Source organism: Zingiber officinale, chromosome 2A (genome assembly GCF_018446385.1).
Source record: "Zingiber officinale cultivar Zhangliang chromosome 2A, Zo_v1.1, whole genome shotgun sequence".
In the NCBI taxonomy this organism is placed as follows: Eukaryota; Viridiplantae; Streptophyta; class Magnoliopsida; order Zingiberales; family Zingiberaceae; genus Zingiber; species Zingiber officinale.
The window spans coordinates 13172848-13194640 of record NC_055988.1 but is presented as its reverse complement, the minus strand read 5'-3'; the positions used below and the strand labels follow the sequence as shown (position 1 = coordinate 13194640).

Here is a 21793-nt window from a genome sequence, read left to right as displayed (position 1 = left end):
ACACCATAATTATTTCACATACTTTCTTTTCATGTTTTGTGTTAATTTTTTTTTATGAAAAATAAAGATGTCATATACTAACAATTTTTTTAAAATTTTCTGACTATTATATTATTTTTAAAAAATATTTCCTTTGAAAAATGAATTTTAGTGAGTAAAATTATTTTGAAAATTAATTTTTGAAATACTTAATTTTTTGTGATAATAAAGTGTCACGCTCCCAAAGGAGTCCCTATCAAAAAATTTCGACAGTATCTCCCCTGTACCGGTGATAATCTGAAACATACATACATACATACATACAAAATACATCAGCCACATGCGGCTGGAATATATACACAACCATGCAGTTTATATTCAGCTCACTCGGCTGGAACATAATTAAACACAACCACGTAATTATATATATACAATGAACAACCCACTCGGCTGCATTAAAAATCAACACAGCGGAAAAACGATAACAGAAAGTCAAATACAACAAAAATTAATACACTGCTAGCCGACTAGGCTTTATACAACAACCACAACAACAAATACAACAACACACCAAATACAGCAAATATCAAATACAAATATACAAACCCGAAACGGCCTTCGGATGTGACGTAGGACCCAGCAGACAGGATACTCCAAGCGACACACCAACCATCTATTTGCTACCTAAAAACATAAAGGTATAAATGCGGTGGTGAGTATAGGTAACTCAGCGGGTAATAGATAAGATAGTGCATGGACCATAAATAACATGGAGATCAAAAGTATACAGTCTCAATAGAGAATAAAGAACATATCCAATAAACACAACTACCAATACCAGTCTATCTCACATGGTATAACGATCATATCTGACATACAAAACTGCACATACTACAACTGACAAAATGATAAACACATACCCAATCTGGAAATGACACATGGTACAATGACCAGTAAACTCACTGGATCTGCAACAAACCCACTCAGGACACCTGTGCAATATAAATACAACTGCATATACATGTAAAATAAATGATATGTATGTAGCATGACAACCATATGCAACAAGCATATCTCAAACAAGTGCAACAACCACAATCACATACTATTAGTATCTACTAGGTATGCATGCAAATATAACTCCACAGATGCACCGTGCATCATATGAAAAAATGCGTATGCATGCTCCATGGTCACCCCCATCACCTCTCTAGGCACTACGACCCTTGTATGGCCGAGAGGCTTGGGTCCGTGACAAGCCGTACTAGCCTTCAGTACATGGACTACTATAGGCGGTCGAAGCGGACGGTCAGTTAAGTAGTTATCTAACTACATAGCTAAAGGTCCCTAATCACTCACATCTCTAGCCCTCTGACTACTGTACTCTCAAGAGTCACTACTTCAGAGCGGTCGAGGCTGACAGAACACTGAGCGACAGAGTAAGCGCGACAGGACTAGCTCTACTCCTAGCTACCACTCTCCATCATGTTAGCTAGAGCCCTAGAGCCAATCATTTGATGGTTGTATTTTGGACTTGTTGTATCATATTCTATACAAATAAAGGTATTTGGTTTTTGGTTATTATACTTACTTGTATTGGTGCCAAATAAACAAAGTATAATAACGTCCTTGAGTAGACGGTTCTCACCTATATCAATCGGTTAGTTGAACCGATAGTGAGATGATATAGGGAACACTACTCTTAATCATTCCTAGTCGAGTATTAACATTCAGGGACAATGTTAATGCGATAAGACTAGCATGTAGGTCAACTCGATGACTTGATCTCACAAGTCATGGATATAGAGATATCAAGTTGACACATGGGTATGCATTGGAGAATGTATACTGAATGACCCGCCATGAGAAAGTATCATGGATCGTTATATGAGTGTCATAGTTTCTCATGTGGCTATTAGTATGACTACTAGTCCTTAGACCTGAAGTCACCATGGTTTCCTACATAAGGAGTTATGTACTTTGGTTTTGTCAAACGTCACCCGTAACTGGGTGGACTATAAAGGCGATCACTGGGTATATAACAAATTATGCAGAGGAAAGTGAGTGATGTAGATGGGATCTATCCCTCTTATATGACGGGAGAGACATCGGTATTCTTGATAGAGTGAGACCACGAAGTGCATAGCCATGCCCAAATGAGTCAATATAAGATATTGAGCTCATTTGATTTAGTGAGTCTACTTGGAGTTCAAGATTTAGTTTGATCAGAGGATGACACAGTCTATGCCTCACATTGATCAATCTAGATGTCTAGGATAGAAGGACACTTGTCATATTTTGTGAGGAGTCACAATTAGTAGTCACAAGGTGATGTTGGATCTCAACATTCTTGTAACATTGGGTAGTAATGATATGTTGCTGATACCGCTCATTACTTATGTTCCTAAATGAGTTTAGGGGCATTGCCAACGTTACAAGAACCTATAGGGTCACACACTAAGGACAATTAGATGGAGATTAGGTTCATATGATGAACTAAGAGGATTGGATTCATTTGATGAATCAAATTGGATTAAGAGTAATCCAAATTGGGCTAATTGAGTTGGACTCAAGTTGATTCATGTATTCAATGAGTCTAATTTAGATTATGACTCATTAAATCAACTTAATTTAATGAATTAGATTCATTATATTAAGTTGACTTGAATCAAATGGTTAGATTAGATCAACCATGGAAGAGATTTGGTCAAGTTTGACTTGACTTGAGAGGAAGAGGAAGAGTCAAGTTTGACTTGACTAATTGCCATATTATTGGTGAGATGGCAAGATGTGGATCAATGATGATGTGCCACATCATCAAAGTGTGCCACCTCATGGGAGTTACAACTCCATTCTCTTTAATGGCTACATTTAATGAGAATGGGGGTTACACCTTGGAGAAGTGGCCGGCCACTTATCATTGTGAATGAAATTGATTTTTTCATTCAAGCCTCATTATTCCTTCTTCTTCCTCTAGCTCTTCCTCTCCTTCTCCTCCTCAACTTGGCCAAACCACACATAGGTGCTAGCACACCTTTTTTTGTGTGATTTTCTCTACTTACGTGTTCGTGTGGATACTTCTAGAGGAGTATCTATCTTGATACTCTTGAGATCCGGCACCGTTTGGACGAGCGGGAACGCGAAGGGCTTCGCTTCAAAGGTATAAAAGTTTTTTCTTTTTGTAGATCTACTATAGATCGAAGCTTTAAACTCGTACTCGTATTTTTGAAAGTTTTCTTCGCACGAGATCCAGTGGCATGGGTGATTCAGGGTTTCCGCGACGCGAAAACGCGATTTTCGTAGCCCGAAAAACCCAACAGTGGTATCAGAGCCACATGCGAAGCGAGTACGAGTTTCAATTAGTATTTTTATGAAAAATATGCATACTGTAACATTCTGTGAATTTCCTAATTTTTATGATTTTATGGGTATTTTTCTCGTAGAAGCGAAGCACAAGTGTTTCAACACTTGTAGGCTTCGACTACCGAGAAGTTTTTCCAAAAACGGTAATGTTTCGACCCAAAATCTTTTGGGACAGCGGGCTAAGGCGCTCTTGGATCGCTTAGGAGCAACTCGCGATGGTTAGATCGCGGGTAGGGGTACTGCCTCTAACCCCGCAAGGGGATTTGCTCCGCGATTGCGCTTGAAATCGCTAATCGGGACCGCCGAGAAAAATTTACTCATAAAATCTGTAAAATTATGAAAAATTACAGAAAATTATAAAAAATATATATAATTTTGAATTATATATTAATTTTGTGATAGTCATGGCCCAAAGACCCAATTCGATTGGACAATTGTGTTGTAATTCATAATACGACCTGTGTGCCGTTATGTGATGTGCGTGCTGTATTTATTTTATTTTATTTTCACGACCTGCGCATCGTGCCTTTCTCTTATATTCTGGTTGTAAATTAGATTTAGACTCGAATGTAACTCGAGTTTCAAAATTGTAATGTAATTTTGAAGCGGTGGAAGGTCCACACGAGACGGAGTTACGAGGAGAGCGCGAGCAACACAAGGTGGTCAAAGGAAGAAGCTTGAGAAGTTGTTGACCTTAGGTTGACCATCCGATCTTCTCATTGGCTTGAGAAGATCGTAGTAGGGCCATGACACAATCACAAAATAATTTAATTAATTGTTTATATGTATGTGATGCATGTTTAATTAAGTAGTTAATTAGTGCCTAGCGATTAGATAAGATCTAAATCGTGCACATGATACACCCCACGATTAGATTAGATCTAAATCAAGTATTTGATATGCATCATCATTTAGATTAGATCTAAATCACGTCAACTCTAATGTCTACCGTGCCGTGATACCTACTACTACCTCGATCACATGTGTTGTTGAATCTGCCAAAGCAGAGCAACACATATTATCTTGGTAGGGTACGGAGGGACAATCTTGGTCCCGCCTATCAACGCATGGGTGAGTTCAACTCAATTAGATTGAGTAACTAGTTAACTCGGTTGGATCGAGTACAACTGTAGGCATTCTTCCAACGGTTGGAAAGATAGGTCAAAATCACATATAAATTAACTCTCGGGCGTATTAGCCAAAGCTAACTCGAGTTTTAATATAAATGCGGATATTGATCCTATAAACAAGAGTTGCATAGAGATGTAATTGGTAATCGTTACCTACCGATCATACTAAGTCTTGGGCGTATTAGCCAAAGCTAACTCAAGGGTTAGTATGATGTGGATCTTGTCCCACATGAATTATAGAATTCAGTGGGAGCATTATTTAGTTAAAGGCCTAATTAAATGATTAAGAATATGATATTTATTTCGCATTTTCTGTTGTAGATTATCATGACGTCGAACACGAACACCTTCTCCTCGCGATCCGTCCTCGAGAAGGACAAGCTCAATGGAGCAAACTTCTTACAGGAACCCGAGAATAGTTCTCACCCAAGAACGTAAACTATACGCCTGGAGCCCCATTCCGAGGCTCCTCCCCGCCACGCGAAAGGCATCGAGATGCTTACAAGAAGCATCAAGATGACGCATTAGATGTGTCTTGTCTAATGCTCGCGACCATGAACTCTGAGCTTCAGAAGCAACATGAGTTAATGGGCGCTTACGATATGGTTGAACATCTTCGTCAACTATATCAAGGTCAAGCGAGGCATGAGAGATTTGAGATCTCAAGGGCACTATTTCAGTGCAAGATGTCAGACGGGGCTCCTGTAGGCCCATATGTACTCAAAATGATTGGGTACATAGAGAACCTACAAAGGTTGGGGTTCCCTCTTGGCCAAGAGCTGGCTACTGACCTGATTTTGCAATCCTTGCCGGATAGCTACAGTCAATTCGTTCTAAACTACAATATGAACGAGATTGACAAGCCACTGCCCGAGCTGCTTAGTATGTTAAGAACTGTTGAGCTAAACCTTAAGAAGGCTAAGCCCAACACTGTTCTGATGGTTCAGAAACATAAGGGCAAGGGCAAGCCCAAAGGCAAGGGAAAGTCCCAAGCCAAGGGCAAAGGCAAGGCACTGAAGCCTAAAGGAGGGGTCACCAAGGATGCTACCTGCTTCCACTGCGGTCAGACCAGGCACTGGAAGAGGATGTTGGGACCGAAAAGTAGCTAGGGGGGGGGGGGGGGTGAATAGCTCTTCGCATGCTCGTCGTCAGCGTTGCTCGTTTCTTCAGAGATATGCAGCGGAAATATAAGAAACAAAAGCATACAACGCTAACAAGGATGGTTTACTTGGTATCCACCTCACAAGAGGTGACTAGTCCAAGGATCCACACCTACTCACACACCCTCCACTATGAATAACACTCCTTTACAGTAACTACTGAAGGCAGAGAAGCCCTACAACCCTCACAATACAAGAAGAAAGCAAGGGAAACAAATACAATAGATATCTTACAAGATATGGAATGAAAACCCTAACCCTAGCTTTCTTCTTCTTGCTTTTGATCCGCCTCTTGACTTGGGAAACCTCCAAGAACCTTCAAGAACTGACGATCTGAGCTTGAGAGAAGTGTGGAGAAGTCGCTGTGTTGATCTGATATGAAATCGTGAAGTTGTAGCGCAGCCATCGCACGCCTGCAGCTCAAATACGACGCAACGGTCGGATCCCGATCGATTCGAAAGCTCCCAATCGATCGGGGAGGCTTTAGATCGATCCACGGATCGATCCAGAGCGCCTCTGTGCTCTGGGAAAGCGCCTGGATCGATCCAAGGATCGATCCAGTGCTTATCGCGCGAACCAGCAGCGTCCCAATCGATCGGCTGATCGATTGGGACCTCTGGATCGATCCACTGATCGATCCAGAGGCTCTCTGTTCGCTGGGGAAGGCCTGGATCGATCCACTGATCGATCCAAAGGCTTTCTGTTCGCTGGGGAAAAGCCTGGATTGATCCATTGATCGATCCAGCTCCTGAATCGATCCACTGATCGATCCAACTCTTTGTTTTTGCCCAAAACCAAGTCCCAAGCCTCTCAAACCAACATTCGGTCAACCTTGACCTGTTGGTACATCATGTCTAGCATCTGGTCACTCCCTTGACCTGCCAAGTCTCCCCACCAAGTGTCTAGTCAATCCCTTTGACCCACTTGGACTTTTCTCTTCGTGTCAAGTATCCAGTCACTCCCTTGACCTACTTGGACTTCCACCAGATGTCTGGTCAACCTTGACCCATCTGGATTTCCTCATGCCAAGTATCCAGTCAATCCTTTGACCTACTTGGACTTCCCAACACCAGATGTCCGATCATCTTTGATCCATCTGGATTTTCCCTATGCCTGGCTTCACTCACCAGGACTTCCAATCTGCCTAGCTTCACTCACTAGGACTTCTCTTCTGCTTGGCTTCACTCACCAGGTCTTTCACCTAGCTTCACTCACTAGGATTTTCACCTAGCTTCACTCACCAGGATTTTCTTCTGCCTGGCTTCACTCACCAGGACTTTCTTCTGCCTGGCTTCACTCACCAGGTCTTTCACCTAGCTTCACTCACTAGGATTTTCACCTGGCTTCACTCACCAGGATTTTCTTCTGCCTGACTTCACTCACCAAGTCTTTCCTCCTGCCTAACATCCCAGTTTGGACTTCCCAGTCAAGTATCCGGTCATCCTTGACCTACTTGACTCTTCTTCAATCAACCTTGTATTGTCAAACATCGAAACCCAAGCCAAGACTCAAGCTTGGTCAACTAGGTCAACCTTGACCTGAGGGATGTTGCACCAACAATCTCCCCCTTTTTGATGTTTGATAATACCAACACTATCACTTACAATACCACATGTAAGTTAGGCTAATCCCATAGCATAAACCTTCTTCATGCCACTAGGTAATGAATACATAAGTTAATCCCTTCATTTTCCCCCTAAGAGGGCAAACTCCCTCTAGGTAATGAAAGTCTAACTTACTCCCTTTCATTCTCCCCCTATTGGCACACATCAAACCATGCCCATTTTTGGGCACATATCAACAAATTCACTTGTTGAAAACTCTCCCCCTGAAGAGTTGCTCATCGTTGTTCACAACTTCATTCGTTGTGATTAACACGATAATGAAGGTCTCATACCCTTCATTATCCTTAACCCTACATTCTCCCCCAATGTAGGCAAATGCCCATCCTTGAGCATTATCCACTTGAAACCACTTGAACAATGAGGATATCCACTCCCCATTAAAGTTCAAACGCTCAACCTTGAGCATGTTCTTAACGGAAGGTTAACCACCTTTCAAGGTTCATGAAAAATAATTTTCATGTCTTTAAAGAGTCCCTCCCCCTAAAGACATGGTGGTAACTTCTGTCATTGCACCAACAATGACTTGGAATTCCTAAAACTTTAGGAAACCCAATTTTAGAAGTTTTGAGGCTCAAATATTTAAAATTTGAAACAAACCTCAACCTAAACTTCAACTTAGCCTTCCTTAACCAATTCATCCTTGTTTTTCACATGAAAACACCCTTTTTATGTATACAAATGTATTTTCAGGGGTTTGGAATGGTTACCTAGACTAAAATAGGTTCAAAGATGCTGAAATCAGGCCTTCCCAGCCAAAATCAGCAATGTGGATCGATTGGAGTTGGGTTCCAATCGATTGAACCTTGCTGAATCGATCCACTGATCGATTCAGGAGGGCTGGATTGATCGGTGGATCGATCCAGAAAGCTTCTGTTCGCGAGAAGCTTGCTCTCAATCGATCGTCCGATCGATTGAGACCCTTCAATCGATCGGGTGATCGATTGAGGTCTGATAGTTGCTGAAATTCACTTTCTGTGAATTTCAGAAACCCCTAGAAAAATCTACAAAATTCCAAAAATCGCAAAAATTTGTGTAGACATTATTTAGGGTATATACTATCAAGGAAAAATAGTTTTCTAAGAAAATACTTCATATTTTCAAAGATTGATACAAACTTGAAACCTTGCAAAAGCTTTAGTGTTTTCTTCAAGTTTGTGTCTAACTATTCAATGGTGATTACTCTCAAAAGATAGCCTTCACCAAGGTTTTCCAAAAATTATTTTAAAAACATTTTCAAAACCAATATCCCACCATATTCCTTGGGCTTAATGCACATTACTTGTACATTAGCTTTCCCAATGATGGGAAAACACATAACTATATGTTTTGATGAACTTAAAACTCAAAAAAATGCACTAAATCAACATCTTGAGTTTTGTTCATCATCCTAACATCTCACTTGTATCTAATGTGCACTAAAACACATATAAGTCATCTTATTGGTCTTTGTGAGATATAAAGTTTGATTTTGCCCTAATCTAGGGATCATGCATATCTATCTAGGCATTTTGTGGATATTGAACATCCACTTAGGATGTTACTTGTTAATACCACTTGTTGACAACACTTGTTAAAAACACTTGTTGATAAATGTCATTTGTCCTTGCTTTTAAGGAGTTAAACATAATGCATGATAATGTTATGACATACATCAAAATGAAATAGCTTTCAAAAGAAAGATTCCTATAATTACATGATGTATGTATGACATGACATGGTATTTTTGTATTTTTCATAATAAGTCATGAATGAAAAATATAAAACTAAATATGGTGTTATGGCATGTGATGGGCAAACATAACATGGCAAGGTTTAGCATAAATAAAATTACCTAGATTACCTATCTAAGTATCCTTAATCTAAGCTAACTTAAAAATTAAATCTAGATCACCCTAAATGCTTCAAGAAAATGCCAAAACATAAATTGGCATTTCTAATTCTCTTGATTAACTTATGTCAATTGAAATCGAGCTTATTCCTCAAATGTTGGCATATTTCATTTTTCCTTAAGAGTAATCACATAAATCAAGACCCGGATTGCCTTAAGTTTCTAAAAGAATACCAAAATCCCAACTTGGTATTTCTCTAGGTTTTCCCAATTTATGCCATCTTAAGATAGAATCAATTTTCCATCATTAGGCACATTTTACTCTTTCAAGGAGTAAATATAAATCCATTTTATTTTCAAAGGTTAATAATAACCTTGAAAATGCTCCTTAAGTGTCAATTTCTTCAAAGTTGGGTTAACTACCCTTCTTCTTAGAGTTGACACTCTCTAACCCTTCTATGGGGTAGAGAAGATGCTCCTAGGAACCCAAAACCTATTGGTGCTCCTTGGATACTCTAGGTATTCACTAGGGATAACTTCCCTAGATACCTTCCTAGTGACCTTGTTTGGCTTCTTAAAAGCCTTGGTCACTTTTTCTAGGTCAACTCTAGGGATAGCCTCCCTTGTGACCTTGTTAGTGATTTTCTTAGACTTCTTAAAAGTCTCACATTTGTTGTTGCAAAGATACTTCTAGGGATGACATCCCTTGTATCCTTGACTTGACTTCTAGACTTAGGGTTGGTTCCATAGCTATATGGAACCCTATGGTAAGTAGGTACATCCTTTTTGATTTTAGGTTTGTATCCCAAACCTCTATGGCCCTTGGATGACCCTTGTTGTCCTAAACCTAGATTTTGCTTATTTTGCCCTTTAAGGATATTTTCCATCCTTTTTAGGGTCTTTTCTAGTTTGTCAAGTCTTGACCTCAAGACTTGATTTTCTATCATTAAATTCTTAGATTTTGATTTTTCATTACACCCATGAGCATTTTTGTTTCTAGGTTTATAACTATGGTCCTTAGTGTGATTGCCTAGATTTTTATCTATCTTCCTAGCCCTAGGTTGAGAGGTTTTAGCATGATAAGCTACATGATTTTCCTTAACCTTATCATGTCTCCTATTTTCATGGTAAATAGCATTAAAATGATATAGATTAGAACTATCATGCTCTTTACCATAATTTAAAGGGGTAGGCTCAATAAAAGATACCTTCTTTTTTACCTTGGAGACTCTCCCTTGACTAGTGCCTCCTTGAGCCTTAATCATCTTCTTCCCCTTGGGGCATTGACTTCAGTAATGCCCTTTTTGTTGACACACGAAACACACAATGTGCTCCTTGCTCTTCTTTGTTCCGGGGGTGGTCTCCTTGGGCTTCTCCTTGTCCTTTTGTGTCACTTGACCCTTCTTCTTGGCCAAGTTGGGACACTTGCTCTAGTAGTGCCCACTTTCCCTACACTCAAAACATATTATATGATTTTTATTTTTAATTGAAACATTTATACCTTCTTGTGTAGGGATGACACTTGCTCCTCCATTTGATATTTCTTGAATTTTGGAGGTGGCACCATTTTCTTCTTCTTCACTTGACCCAGATGTGGAGGCCTCTTCTTGCTCCGGGTTCATTGATCTACACTCCCCCTCAATCCTAGAGGTGGAGGCTTCATCATCTTGTACATGGAACAAGGAGTATGCTCCCTCCTTGTTCTCTTCATTGCACTCCCTCGAAGATGAAGCTTCTTCTTCGGAGGTTGAGCATCTCTCAACCTCGGAGTCCTCCTCTTGGTCTTGTTCCAAAGAGTCACCCTCTCTGGATTCTTCTTGCTCTTGTACAGTGGAGGGGACCTCTTCATGAAGCTTGGCCAATTTACTCCATAATTCCTTTGCATCTTCAAATTCTCCAATTTTGTAAAGGATGGTGCTTGGCAATAAATTGACCAAGAGCTTGGTCACTTTGTCATTGGCCTCGCACCTTTGGACTTGCTCTTGGCTCCACTTGCTCCTCTTGAGAACTTTGCCCTTTGAGTTTGTTGGAGTCTTGAAGCCTTCCATAAGAGCAAATCATTGCTCTATCTCCATCATAAGAAAATTTTCAATTCTTGATTTCCAAGAATCGAAGCTCGTGGAAGTGTATCGTGGAGCCACCCTCGTGTCAAATCCAAGTCCATCTTGTAATTTGAAGTTGAGCCTTTTGATGAAGTCTTCGACTTGTAGGATTTCTTCAACTTCTTCACCCTTTAGCTTTGCTTGTTTTGTTTGCCCCTTCCGGCGATGATTCCGGTGAAGAGCGGCCTCGCTCTGATACCACTTGTTGGGACCGAAAAGTAGCTAGAGGGGGGGGGGTGAATAGCTCTTCGCGTGCTCATCGTCGGCGTTGCTCGTTTCTTCAGAGATATGCAGTGGAAATATAAGAAACAAAAGCATACAATGCTGACAAGGATGGTTTACTTGGTATCCACCTCACAAGAGGTGACTAGTCCAAGGATCCACACCTACTCACGCACCCTCCACTATGAATAACACTCCTTTACAGTAACTACTGAAGGCGGAGAAGCCCTACAACTCTCACAATACAAGAAGAAAGCAAGGGAAACAAATACAATAGATATCTTACAAGATATGAAATGAAAACCCTAACCCTAGCTTTCTTCTTCTTGCTTTTGATCCACCTCTTGACTTGGGAAACCTCCAAGAACCTTCAAGAACTAGCGATCTGAGCTTGAGATAAGTGTGGAGAAGTCGCTGTGTTGATCTGATATGAAATCGTGAAGTTGTAGCGCAGCCATCGCACGCCTGCAGCTCAAATACGACGCAACGGTCGGATCCTGATCGATTCGAAAGCTCCCAATCGATCAGGGAGGCTTTGGATCGATCCACGGATCGATCCAGAGCGCCTTACGCGCGAAAGCCTGGATCGATCCACGGATCGATCCAGCGCTTATCGCGTGAACCAGCAACGTCCCAATCGATCGGCTGATCGATTGGGACCTCTAGATCGATCCACTGATCGATCCAGAGGCTCTCTGTTCGCTGGGAAAGGCCTGGATCAATCCACTGATCGATCCAGAGGCTTTCTGTTCGCTGGGGAAAAGCTTGGATCGATCCATTGATCGATCCAGCTCCTGGATCGATCCACTGATCGATCCAGCTCTTGGTTTTTGCCCAAAACCAAGTCTCAAGCCTCTCAAACCAACATTCGGTCAACCTTGACCTGTTGGTACATCATGCCTAGCATCTGGTCACTCCCTTGACCTGCCATGTCTCCCCACCAAGTGTCCGGTCAATCCCTTTGACCCACTTGGACTTTTCTCTTCGTGCTAAGTATCCGGTCACTCCCTTGACCTACTTGGACTTCCACCAGATGTCTGGTCAACCTTGACTCATCTGGATTTCCTCATGTCAAGTATCCAGTCAATCCTTTAACCTACTTGGACTTCCCAACACCAGATGTCCGATCATCCTTGATCCATCTGGATTTTCCCTGTGCCTGGCTTCACTCACCAAGACTTCCAATCTGCCTAGCTTCACTCACTAGGACTTCTCTTCTGCCTGGCTTCACTCACCAGGTCTTTCACCTAGCTTCACTCACTAGGATTTTCACTTGGCCTCACTCACCAGGATTTTCTTCTGCCTGGCTTCACTCACCAGGACTTTCTTCTGCCTGGCTTCACTCACCAGGTCTTTCACCTAGCTTCACTCACTAGGATTTTCACCTGGCTTCACTCACCAGGATTTTCTTCTGCGTGGCTTCACTCACCAGGTCTTTCCTCCTGCCTAACATCCTAGTTAGGACTTCCCAGTCAAGTATCCGGTCATCCTTGACCTACTTGACTCTTCTTCAATTAACCTTGTATTGTCAAACATCGAAACTCAAACCAAGACTCAAGCTTGGTCAACTAGGTCAACCTTGACCTGAGGGATGTTGCACCAACAGAGGAACTGCAAGGTATACTTGGAGGATCTTAAAAAGAAGCGAAGTGAGACTTCCACTTCAGGTATATATGTTATAGAAGTCAATCTATCTATTTCTAGATCATGGGTATTAGATACTGGATGTGCTTCTCACATTTATACTGATGTGCAGGCGCTGAAAAATAGCAGGGCATTGACAAAGGGCGAGGTGGACCTACGAGTAGGCAATGGAGCACGGGTTGCTGCTGTTGTTGTAGGGACTTACTTTCTATCTCTGCCCTCTAGGCTTGTACTAGAGTTAGTCGATTGTTGTTATGTGCCTGCATTAACTAAGAACATTATATCAGTTTCTTGTTTGGACAAGAAAGGTTTCTCGTTTACTATAAAGAACAAATGTTGTTCCGTCTATTTAAACGATATGTTCTATTGTAGTGCACCTCTGATAAAAGGACTCTATATTCTAGACCTTGAGAGCCCTATCTATAACATTAATACCAAGAGGTTTAAGTCAAATGACATGAACCAAATCTACCTCTGGCACTGTCGCTTAGGTCATATAAATGACAAGCGCTTATTCCAGCTCCATAAGGATGGTTTGTTGGACTCATTTGATTTTGAATCATATGAGATATGCGAGTCATGCCTACGAGGCAAGATGACCAAGACTCCCTTTAGTGGGCACAGCGAGAGAGCGACTGATTTGTTAGGACTCATACATAGTGATGTATGTGACCCTTTCAATGTCGCTGCTAGAGGCGGTTATAGGTACTTCATCACATTTACTGATGACTTCAGTAGATATGGTTATGTGTACTTGATGACACATAAGTCAGAATCCTTTGAAAAGTTCAAAGAATTCAAGAATGAAGTACAGAACCAGCTTGGCAAGAGTATTAAGATACTTCGATCAGATCGAGGTGGAGAATACCTTAGCCATGAGTTTCGTGACTACCTAGCTGAGTGTGGGATTCTATCCCAACTCACTCCTCCTGGAACACCACAGTGGAATGATGTATCCGAAAGAAGGAATCGTACCCTATTAGATATGGTGCGATCTATGATGAGTCACACAGATCTTCCGACATACCTTTGGGGTTATGCTCTAGACACGGCAGCTTTTATACTCAACCGAGTTCCAACCAAGGCCGTGATAAAGACACCATATAGGATATGGACTGGGAGGGATGCCCAGGTGTCTTTCATGAGGATTTGGGGTTGTGAGACTTACGTTAGACGTCAAGTCTCAGATAAATTAGGACCCAAATCCGACAAGTGCTATTTCATTGGATATCCTAAGGAAACTAAGGGATATTACTTCTACATTCCCAGTCAGCATAAGGTAGTTGTGGTAAAGACTGGGGTCTTTCTAGAAAGGGACTTTGTTTCTAGAAAGACTAGTGGGAGTGCGTTCGATCTTGAAGAAGTTCAAGATGCGAACAATAGCACTGATGCCTCGATGGAAATTGAACTGGAACCACAAAGTGTTGTGGATGATGTTGTTCCACAAGGAGTTGAGGAACAACAATCAGTTCAAGTAGACATACCTCTTCGCAGGTCTGATAGGGTACGTCGTCAGCCTGAGAGATACTCATTTCTCTTGTCTGACCATGATGACATTGAGCTCATAGAGGATGAGCCTACCACCTATCAGGAAGCTGTGATGAGACCAGATTCTAAGAAATGGCTAGAGGCCATGAGATCTGAGATGGAATCCATGTACACCAACCAAGTATGGACTTTGGTTGATCCACCTGAAGGGGTAAAACCCATTGGGTGTAAGTGGGTCTTTAAGAGAAAGACTGACATGGATGGACTTATCTATAAAGGTCGCTTGGTAGCTAAAGGTTTCAAGCAGATTCATGGTATTGACTATGATGAAACCTTTTCTCCAGTAGCGATGTTTAAGTCCATTCGGATTATGCTTGCTATTGTAGCCTACCATGACTGTGAGATATGGCAGATGGATGTCAAAACCGCGTTTCTGAATGGAAACCTACTCGAGAATGTGTACATGACACAACCTGAGGGTTTTGTAGATCCACAGCATACTAGCAGAGTATGCAAGCTGCATAGGTCCATTTATAGACTAAATCAAGCTTCTCGGAGTTGGAATCTTCGATTTGATGATGCAATCAAACAGTTTGGTTTCATCAAGAACGAAGATGAGCCTTATGTCTACAAGAAGGTTGTAGGGGACATAGTTGTCTTCCTTATATTGTATGTGGATGACATACTGCTCATTGGGAAGGACATCCCTATGCTTCAGTCTGTCAAGACATGGCTAGGGAGTTGCTTCTCAATGAAGGACTTAGGTGAAGCATCCCGCATTCTAAGGATACAGATCTATAGAGATAGATCTAAGAGATTGCTTGGCCTAAGTCAGAGTACATACATTGACAAGGTACTCCTTCGGTTTGCCATGCAGAACTCCAAGAAGGATTTAGATGTCACATGGCGTGAGTCTTTCGAAACTCAAGGTCCCTCTTCTAGAGAGGAGACCGCATAAATCAGATCTCTTATGCCTCACCCATAGGATCGATCATGACGCCATGCTATGTACTCGACCGATGTCTCGTATGCTTTGAGCATGGCGAGTAGATACCAGTCATCTAGGTGAAAGTCATCGATAGTGGTCAAGAATATTCTTAAGTACTTAAGAAGGACTAAAGAATATTTCTTGATATATGGAGGCAATGATGAGCTAGTGTAAAGGGTTATAGTGATGCTAGCTTCCGAACTAGGATGACTATAGATCGCAATCGGGGTTCGTGTTTTGCATTAATGGTGGTCTTGTGAGTGGAAGAGTTCAAGCGGGACACGATGGTGATTCTACAACAGATCAGTATTCACGCATCGAGGCAAGAAGGAGGCAGTTTGGATCCGCAAGTTCATCATTGAACTTGGGGTGGTTCCTAGCATTGCTGACCCCATTGAGCTCTATTGTGACAACAATGGAGCTATAGCACAGGCGAAGGAACCTTGCTCACACCAGCGGACCAAACACATACTAGGGCGCTTCCATATCATTCGAGAGATCATCGAGAGAGGAGATGTGAAAATTTGCAGAGTACCTACAGAGGCTAACATCGCAGATCCCTTGACCAAGGCTTTGACACAGAGGAAGCATGATGGTCACACTAGGTCATTAGGGCTTAGAGCCTACACTGATTGGCACTAGTGCTAATGGGAGATTGTTAGCTAGAGCCCTAGAGCCAATCATTTGATGGTTGTATTTTGGACTTGTTGTATCATATTCTATACAAATAAAGGCATTTGGTTTTTGGTTATTATACTTACTTGTATTGGTGTCAAATAAACTAAGTATAATAACGTCCTTGAGTAGACGGTTCTCACCTATATCAATCGGTTAGTTGAACCGATAGTAAGATGATATAGGGAACACTACTCTTAATCATTCCTAGTCGAGTATTAACATTTAGGGACAATGTTAATGCGATAAGACTAGCATGTAGGTCAACTCGATGACTTGATCTCATAAGTCATGGATATAGAGATATCAAGTTGACACATGGGTATGCATTGGAGAATGTATACTGAATGACCCGCTATGAGAAAGTATCATGGATCGTTATATGAGTGTCATATACTTTCTCATGTGGCTATTAGTATGACTACTAGTCCTTAGACCTGAAGTCACGATGGTTTCCTACATAAGGAGTTATGTACTTTGGTTTCGTCAAATGTCACCCGTAACTGGGTGGACTATAAAGGCAATCACTGGGTATATAACAAATTATGCAGAGGAAAGTGAGTGATGTAGATGGGATCTATCCCTCCTATATGACGGGAGAGACATCGGTATTCTTGATAGAGTGAGACCACGAAGTGCATGGCCATGCCCAAATGAGTCAATATAAGATATTGAGCTCATTTGATTTAGTGAGTCTACTTGGAGTTCAAGATTTAGTTTGATCAGAGGATGACACAGTCTATGTCTCACATTGATCAATCTAGATGTCTAGGATAGAAGGACACTTGTCATATTTTGTGAGGAGTCACAAGGTGATGTTGGATCTCAACATTCTTGTAACATTGGGTAGTAATGATGTGTTGCTAGATACCGCTCATTACTTATGTTCCTAAATGGGTTTAGGGGCATTGCCAACGTTACAAGAACCTATAGGGTCACACACTAAGGACAATTAGATGGAGATTAGGTTCATATGATGAACCAAGAGGATTGGATTCATTTGATGAATCAAATTGGATTAAGAGTAATCCAAATTGGGCTAATTGAGTTGGACTCAAGTTGATTCATTTATTCAATGAGTCTAATTTAGATTATGACTCATTAAATCAACTTAATTTAATGAATTAGATTCATTATATTAAGTTGGCTTGAATCAAATGGTTAGATTAGATCAACCATGGAAGAGATTTGGTCAAGTTTGACTTGACTTAAGAGGAAGAGGAAGAGTCAAGTTTGACTTGACTAATTGCCACATCATTGATGAGATGGCAAGATGTGGATCAATGATGATGTGCCACGTCATCAAAGTGTGCCACCTCATGGGAGTTACAACTCCATTCTCTTTAATGGCTATATTTAATGAGAATGGGGGTTACACCTTGGAGAAGTGGCCGGCCACTTATCATTGTGAATGAAATTGATTTTTTCATTCAAGCCTCATTATTCCTTCTTCTTCCTCTAGCTCTTCCTCTCCTTCTCCTCCTCAACTTGGCCAAACCACACATAGGTGCTAGCACACCTTTTTTTGTGTGATTTTCTCCACCTACGTGTTCGTGTGGATACTTCTAGAGGAGTATCTATCTTGATACTCTTGAGATCTGGCACCGTTTGGACGAGCGGGAACGCGAAGGGCTTCGCTTCAAAAGTATAAAAGTTTTTTCTTTTTGTAGATCTACTGTAGATCGAAGCTTTAAACTCGTACTCGTATTTTCGAAAGTTTTCTTCGCACGAGATCCAGTGGCATGGGTGATTCGGGGTTTCCGCGACGCGAAAACGCAGTTTTCGCGGCCCGAAAAATCCAACACATCAGTGGTCAAAAGGACAGCTATAAACGACTGACGACTCTCTCACCCACAAGGAAGACAATAGTCGTTAGTAATGCAATGAATGATGAACATGATATATATATAATCATGATTCGAACACCGTCATCATCCATGCAAACTCTAAATCCACCTAAGTACCCCACAACATGAGTATGATCATCATGATACCTCCACATATCCCACCAAACGCATATACACAACTACATATGTATAATCAACCAAGAATCTCCGATAATCCCCCTAAACACATGTATACAGAACATAGGTACAATTAACATGTATCCTCCAGTAAAACACATCAGACACATGTATATACAACAAATATACAATCAACATAACTCCTCCAATTATCACACCAGACAAATGTATACACGACAAACAAATGGGCAATCATCATATGAATACCACCAACGAAGTATCCCCTACCATACATACTCTACATGTAAAAATACCACAGAGTATAGATAACCAAAGTGCAGACTGTATAAGAATTAAATAGATCATCACAAAGGTCAAGCATAAGTATCAAACAGGAAAGCAACAAACGAACACGATATAAGGTAAAGCAGCCTAAACCATCACATAATAACCATGCACTAAGATTAAGAAAAACTACGTAGAGGCCAAGGAAGAAATACCCGTCTTAATACGCAGATCGTGTCCGGAAATCCCACGTCGAGACACTCGTGCCGAATCCAAGTCTTGCGATCACATAGTGTATTTAGCTAATTTCATAGAAATTAAATAACTAAATAACTTCCCCCACCTAATTAGAATAAATCTAATCAAATATGGTTATAGATTAATCCCCTTAATCAATAATCCAATTCTATCCAACATCATTTAATAACTCCAATTCATCCACAAAATGCACACTAATCTCCAAACACACAAATAAATCAATCCTATCTCACAATTAACACCCTCCACCTCAAAATGAAATCCCAAACAAATAGTGGATTTAATTCAACATTAACCCAAATCTAATCTCCATTCCATACTTAATTCAAATTCCATGATCAATCACAATAAACTTAGATTAACCACCCAACATCAACATCTATATAGAATGCTTAATCTAATCTAATACCTAATGAAATAAATCTATAGCACAACTTTCCCAATTCTATTACACTCCACTGTTAATAGCCAATGCAATCCACACCACTACTCCTTCCATTTCTGTCCAGAATTTCGTAGCCCACACAAGAGATGAAATCATCATGAAAATTCTTCTTAAAACACTTCAAATCTATCCGAAATTGCTCAACATAACCTCACCTCCTCACCCACAACCTTCACAGCTTCAAGAAGTGGAATTTGCAGTGACCGGCAACAGGGCAAGTCCACAGTACACTGATCCTCTGCTTCCTCTAATCCAGAACAGGAAGATCATCACAAACAAACCCAATTAAGCAAGAACTTTGAAGCTTTATGATTCTAAACAAAAACCTACCTTGATCGGGCGTTTCCAAATGGTGTCGACATTACCAGATGCCAACAATGAACCAAGATCGAAGCAACCAAGAAGCTATTGTCCTCTATGTAATACATCCAAAATCAGTAATCAGTATAGTTCCCCCCTTAAATTGAATGCAGAAATAATCGTTTACCTTAAATGTGGCAACTGACAATGAAGAAATCGCGTCATCAATCATTGGAAGGTGGTGCGCGATGCAAAAGAACAGAACCAGAATCCGGTGGAAAGAAGATAGCAGAATGACCTCAGTCGATCGGGTGGTGCGCAAGTGCTGATGATGATGGTGGATTGGCGATCCAGCGATCTAGGGCATGGGAGAATAGACACGTTTCCGACGAGCACTTGGTGTCCGCGACTAGGAGAGGGGAGATCGAATGGCTAAATGAGCTCAGGCAATCGGTGGAGGAGAAGGGAGGCTCGGTTGGCAGTAGGCTCACGACGATCAACGTGGTGGTGTCATCACGCGAGAATAGAGGATCGGGAGGAAGAACAGAGAGTATCGACGATGATTTGGGGAGGAAGGAAGAAATCGGGAATTTTAGAGATTAAGCTTTTAATTAAATACCTAAGTTAATATAATTAAACTCTATGTTAACTCCTTAATCAATTTCCAACTTATTTTGGGTATCCCAAATAAGTCTCCACAAGCCCCACGATTTATCCCCTCAAAACGAGTCATACGGACTCTGTTTAAATCCCGAAAAATTTCTAAAAATTTCAGAAAAATCCAATAAGATTTTTCGTCTAATAACATTTATTATTTAATTTTGCAATATCTTACATAAAGTTTGTTTTTTTGTTAGATTTACTTTTTTGAGATTTTTGGATGATTATATAAATTTTTATAAACTTTTTAATAAAAAAATAATTTTAAAAATGAAAAATTTTCTGAAATTAATTTAGAAAAGCCTGATTTTTCATATGAAGGTCGTTATATGTTGAATTCTTAGAAAAACCAGCCATATTTTTATGATTCAAAACTTATTTTTAAATATTTAAATTCAAAAATGATTATTTCTGTAAAAAAAATTTATTTCTAGTTAAAATAAAATTTTGTTTATCATGAAAATTTTTATCCTAATTTGATTGTTTCTATTGGATGATGATAAATATTTTTAGGATTTTTTGAAAAAACTTTTAAATAATTTTTAAATTATTTTGTCAAAATCTTTGGATTAATCGATTAAAAAATTATTTCTTTGAAAATTAATTTCGGTAAAAAGGTAAATTACTGAAAATTCTATTTCAATCCCTTAGAAAAATTATCAATATTTTTTTCTAATATTTTTTATTTCTTTTCCTATTTTTTTAATGTAATCAAAGGGGATAAAATTAGAGAATAAGTTAATGGGGAGGTATAAAATTTAATATTCTTCTATTGAATTGATTGTAATTTTTTTATATAATTGCAAATTTATTTGATTAAATTATTTTATTGTTTTGGTTTAACTCTAACTTAACTTGGGTTGATGTACTTATAAAAGGAAGAGATTGTAAGTAACCCTGGGTTGGTTTTAATGTGATTAACCGAGTTAAGTTAGGTTATGTGATTTTGATGTGTTGTGTCTGAGTGTGCAGGAACTTAGGAATACAAGAAGTCAAGCGAAAGGCATAGAAGCGAAAAGAATGACATAGGAAGTGAGTTGATGGGCTCAATGCATCTAAGGGACGAGGAGCTGTGGAATAGTATACTGACAGACAAGAAGGACACATGCGACACTTCCAAGGGATGAGAATCCGGGGCAGAAGGTTGCTCGAGGAGAAGGTCGAAGTTGGGTTCGGGTGAGCTCAACTTTGGACGACCACAACATCACCCAAGCGATCGGACAAAAGTCAACACTAAGTTGACTTTGTCCAGGCACCCGGAGTGGCCTTGCCAAGTCAGCGACTTCGAGCTGTTACAGCGAGGATAAACACCGGAGTCCATGTCAACCGACATCAGGCGCCCAGATTGGGTCCAGATGCCTAGGAACTGATAAGTTGTTGACAAATAGGCATTGTGGAGTGGAGTGGATGTGGTGACCACGTCCAAGCGCCTGGGAGCTGCTATGTCAGCCAATGGCTAACTTCGACTAGTGGACTATAAATAGAGTCCTGGTTCTCGAAGTTTAGTACAACACACTCAGTATTTTGTTTACTATACTTTCACATCGTCATTTAGTTTTCTGAGCTTTCAAAATTGTAAGAGGTTATTTCACCTTTAATAAAGAAGATCTTTTTAGTGAAGCTTTTATCATCTTGGATTAGCAACCTCCTCGATTGTAAACTAAGTAAATTCAGAGT

General features: G+C 40.4%; 1 long non-coding RNA gene across 1 annotated transcript; it reads right to left on the bottom strand.

The window, feature by feature from the left end:
- Positions 1–369: 369 nt before the first annotated feature.
- Positions 370–20037, bottom strand: LOC122040760. The gene is made up of 4 exons (XR_006128717.1): positions 19644–20037; positions 19487–19571; positions 19312–19403; positions 370–663 (listed from the first exon to the last, which is right to left on the bottom strand). It is a non-coding gene; the product is annotated as an uncharacterized LOC122040760 (long non-coding RNA).
- Positions 20038–21793: the final 1756 nt, after the last annotated feature.